Raw genomic sequence first — 5,442 nt, 5'->3', positions numbered from 1 at the left:
GGCGGTTTCCATGTGGATACTGATGAAAAGAAGCAAGATTGCTTCAGAAGGGGACTTAGTACAAAGCTTCAAGATAAGCTAGCTCTCATTACTTGTGGCAACTTCACTGAGCTAGTTAATAAGGCCATCACCCAGGAAGATGCCATGCTAGCGCACAAAGCTGACAAGAAAAGGAAGGCACCGGTGGGATCCTCCAGCAATGCAACGCAGAGGTACAAACTGGTTCAGACGGGAACTCAGCAGGCTTCAAACCGTCCTCCACAGCACGGTCGTTGGGTCATTAGACCACCACAGCAACAACAGCAGTGGGCACCACGTCTCCCGACACAGCAGCAGAGACCTCCAGTGCTACAAGCTCCATGCCCCAACAAGTACCCCTGTTACAATTGTGGTAATCTAGGGCACTTCGCACGTGACTGCCGGATGCCACCTTGGCAGAATAACTACAAGACTCCTGCGCTGGGTCAAGGTTCCAGCCAGAAGGATCAGAAAAATAAGATTGTACCTGCCAAAACTGGTCACATGAACTACACCACCCTGGAGGATATTCCTGAAGGCACTCAAGTAATGGCGGGTATGTTCTACGTTAACCACTGCCCCGCTATTGTGTTATTTGACTCTGGAGCATCTCACACATTCATCAGTCAAGCATGCATAGCACGACTCAACTTGCAAGTAACTCACCTGAAAAGCCCCTATATTATACGTGCACCGGGCGCACATATATGCGCAAATCAACTAATTCAGAGTGTGTCTCTTGATCTGGGTGGAAAAATCTTTCAGACCCAACTCCTTGTCCTTCCCAGTCAGGGGATAGGTGTTATTCTTGGGATGAATTGGATGAAGGAACATTGTGTTGTCATCGATACCTCTTCTCGTGTTATTTGTCTTAATTCTCCCACATATGGTCCTACGAATATTCATCTTTCCCAGCACAAGATTCCAACAGGAGCAGTATTCCATCTTGAGGCAAAAGCCTTAGAAGAAATTCCTATGGTTTGTGAATACCCCGATGTGTTTCCGGAGGACTTGCCAGGCATGCCTCCAGATTGAGATATTGAATTTTTCATTAAGTTACAGCCTGGCACAGCACCCATATCTAGAAGGCCATATAGAATGACTCCAAGTGAGTTAGCTGAATTAAAAGTCCAGTTGCAAGAGTTGCAAGATAAAGGTTTCATTCGACCGAGCACCTCACCTTGGGGATGCCCGGCTCTGTTCGTAAAGAAGAAAGACCAAGGGTTAAGATTATGTGTGGATTATCGACATCTGAATGCGGTCACCATCAAGAACAAATACTCACTTCCTCGTATTGACCTTCTCTTTGATCAGTTGGCTGGAGCCAAAGTATTCTCAAAAATAGATCTTCGATCTGGCTATCATTAAATCAAAATCAGACTAGCAGATATACCAAAAACAGCTTTCTCCGCTCGTTATGGTCTTTACGAGTATTTGGTGACGTCCTTCGGCTTAACCAATGCTCCTGCTTATTTCATGTATCTCATGAATTCAGTATTCATGCCAGATTTAGATAAGTTCATCGTGGTCTTCATTGATGATATCCTGATCTACTCCAAGAATGAGGAAGAACATGCTCATCATCTTCACATAGTTCTTCAATGTCTTAGAGAACACTAGCTTTATGCCAAATTCAGCTAGTGTGACTTCTGGCTGAAGGAAGTTCCATTTCAAGGCCATGTCATATCCGCTGAGGGTATCTCTGTTGATCCCAGTAAAGTACAAGATGTACTAGATTGGGAAGCCCCAACTTCAGTTCCTGAAATTCGCAGTTTTTTGGGTTTAGCTGGTTATTATCGTCGGTTCATTCCGGAATTCTCAAAAATTGCGAAACCGATGACTGAACTTCTTAAGAAGGGTGTCAAGTTCTATTGGAGTAATCAATGTGAGGAAGCATTCCAAAAATTGAAAACGCTCCTTACTTCGGCACCGATCTTGGCCCAGCCTGACACTACAAAACCTTTCGATGTCTACTATGATGCCTCAGGCATAGGACTTGGCTGTGTTCTGATGCAAGAGGACCGAGTGATTGCTTATGCTTCTCGATCACTCAAGTGTCATGAAGAGAACTACCCCACCCATGATCTTGAATTAGTAGCTGTGGTCCATGCTCTGAAGATCTGGCGACACTATCTTCTGGGTGCATTGTGCAACATCTATACTGACCACAAGAGTCTCAAATATCTTTTCACTCAAGCTGATTTGAACATGCGTCAAAGGAGATGGCTTGAGTTGATTAAAGATTATGAGCTTGAAGTGCATTATCATCCGGGCAAGGCAAATGTGGTTGCAGATGCGCTAAGTCGCAAAGCTCACTGTCATTGCATCTCAGCTATACCATTAAGTGAATCTCTCTGTTTTGAAATGGAGAAGCTGAATTTGAGCTTTGGCTCATCTAGAGCTTACTCCTACCCTACGTGACCTAATCATCGCGGCACAAAAGAAAGATAAAGGGTGAAAGAAATTCAGAGAAGGATATCAGAAGGAGATACTAAAGTAAATTGCTTCCACCAAGATAGTGAGAATGTGTTATGGTTCAAAAACCGACTAGTGGTGCCTAAGGATTTTGAGCTTAGAAAGCAAATTCTTGATGAAACTCATACTTCTCGATTATCCATCCATCCTGGTAGCAACAAGATGTACCAAGATCTAAAACAACGATTCTGGTGGACTCGGTTGAAAAGAGAAATTGCCAAGTATGTGTCCGAATGTGACATCTATTGAAGGGTTAAAGCCAGTCATCTCAGGCCAGCTGGAACTCTTCAACCCTTGAGTATTCCTGAATGGAAGTGGGAAGATATCAGTATGGATTTCATCGTCGGCTAACCTCGAACTCAAAAGGGTTACGACTCTATTTGGGTTGTAGTGGATAGACTGACCAAGTCGGCACATTTCCTCCCAGTAAAGTCAACATACTTAGCCAAGCTATATGCAGAACTGTACCTAAATCGCATACTCTGTTTGCATGGTGTGCCAAAGACCATCATTTCTGATCATGGAACTCAATTCATTGCTCGCTTCTGGGAGCAATTACATGCTTGCTTGGGAACTCATCTTATTCGCAGCTCAGCCTATCACCCTCAAATAGATGGCCAAACGGAGAGAATAAACCAAATATTGGAGGATATGCTTCGTGCCTGTGTTTTAGCCTACCCCCAGAAATGGAATGAATGCTTGCCATTAGCTGAATTCTCTTATAACAATAGTTATCAAGAAAGCATCAAAATGGCACCATTTGAAGCACTATACGATCGTCGATGTCGTACACCTCTCAATTGGTCGGAATCCGGGGAAAGAACTATCTTTGGGCCCGACATGGTTCAAGAGGCCGAAGAATAAGTCCGTCTTATCTAGCAAAACTTGAAGATTGCGCAGTCTCGTCAGAAAAGCTACACTGATAAAAGGCGTTGGCCACTTGTCTTTGAAGTCGGTGACCATGTCTACTTAAGAGTATCGCCTTGGAAAGGCATGCAAAGGTTTGGGGTAAGAGGAAAGTTAGCTCCCCGCTACATTGGCCCATATCCAATTGTGGAAAGATGCAGTCCTGTGGCTTATCGATTGGATCTTTCGGTAAATCTTTCTGCAATTCACAACATCTTTCATGTATCACAACTCAAGAAGTGTCTTAGAGTTCCGACTGAAGTTGTTCAAAGTGACTCGATTCAATTAGAGTATGATCTCACTTATTCCGAGCATCCTATCAAGATTATTGATTGCAAAGATTGAGTTACTCGCCGCACAACCAACCGATTCTATAAAGTTCAATGGAGTAATCACTCCAAAGATGAAGCTACTTGGGAAAAGGAGGAATTTCTGAGCTCCAAGTATCCGGACTTTTTAAACGCTCATTCAGGTACTTCACCTTTGAACCTTCTCGCCTTGTACTTCTATCGTGCAGGAATCTCGGGACGAGATTCTTTTAAGGGGGAAGGGTTGTAACACCCCGGTGTTAATTTTGACGCTAATATCGTGCTTAATCGCTAGCTAAGACTAATCACCATTATTAGCGCTAATTAAGTCATATAGTAAACATCGACTAAGCTATGTTCGACCCCTTTTTTCTCATTGATCCAAGCCTCAAATCAACTTTTGCCCAAAAGCAAAGTTGTAGATCTTCTCTTCCTCTACAACTTTTATTTTGGCCAAATTTCAAGTTCCTATATGAAATTTTGAGTTTGATCCGGTCAAATAGAGTCAAAATCGGTCAAACGGGTTCACTGTTATCCCCTGTGGCGTCACTGTGCTCGCCCGAGGCCCATACCGGCGCCTGGACACCGGCGAGCCCTCCACGCGTCGGCCGTCGGCGAACCTCGCCCGCCGTGCTCGCGCGCCCGTCCTTATCCCATAGAGTCGTGTTCATTTTCGCCCCTCCTCATCTTCTTCCTCATGCTCGCATCGCGCAAAGCACGAGCTGAGTTGTCACCGCTCGCCGCACCGGCCATCCCCGTCGCCCCCGCTTTGATTCTTCGCGCTCTGACATCCCTCGCCTCGCCCTTCACCTCCTCCACCCATTCCCGAGCTCGGCCATACCCAAACCCTGCCGGAATCGGGCCCGCCATCGCCGGCCGCAATTGCCACTCACCGGAGCTCCGCCCGCACTCATCGATCTTCCCCCTCCGGCCACCCTCCGCCCAAACCGAGCCCGCGATGAGCTTCCCCGCGAGCCCCTCTTCCTTCCCGGCCTTTTTCCCGCTCAAATCCCACTCTGCCGTCGCCGCTGCACCGCCGTGGGCGCTCTGTGCCACCGCGGGCCAGCCCTGCGTGGGGCCCCGCAGTGCTGGCGAGCGCCCCGCCACCGCCCGGTCATCCGGGTCGTGGGCCCGCGCCGCCGCTCCGCCGGCCGGCCCCCGCCGGCGGGGAACGCCGCCACCGCGGTGCCGCTTGTGGCCATGGCCACGGCCATGGCGTGAAGCAGGGGACGGGCTGGGCCGGCTCCCACTGACATGTGGGGCCCGGCTGTCAGCCCCTGGTTTAGGGTTTAGGGTTTTAATTATTTTGTTTAATTAGCTGGAAACTTTGAAAAATTGTAGAAAATTGTAGAAAAATGCGAAAAATGCAAACTAAATTTTGTTGGGTTGCTTAGATCAGGATCTTTAAAGGAAAAATACTCATACTTGTGAAATTTCACTTTTGCCCCTGCTAAAATTTTGAGTTGTACTTAAGCTAGTTTATTTTGCATCGGTTGTTCGGTAATTTTTGGGTGACTCGATTAGGTCTGCGAGCTATGTTTTTGCATTTATTTCGTTCCTAGCTGCAGCGTTCTTTTTAATGGTTGCTAAATAAATTATTCTTTTCGCAGTATATCTTTTTAATAATGGTTTGGTTTCAGTTTAACGTTTGTGTTCTTACATTAGGATCAGAATAGGGTGCTCTCGGTTATAGTTTGGTTCTATTTGCTTGCTAGTAATTAAAATCTCTAGTGAA

Source organism: Panicum virgatum, chromosome 1N, assembly GCF_016808335.1.
Source record: "Panicum virgatum strain AP13 chromosome 1N, P.virgatum_v5, whole genome shotgun sequence".
NCBI lineage: Eukaryota > Viridiplantae > Streptophyta > Magnoliopsida > Poales > Poaceae > Panicum > Panicum virgatum.
Note: the sequence above shows the minus strand (reverse complement) of the source record.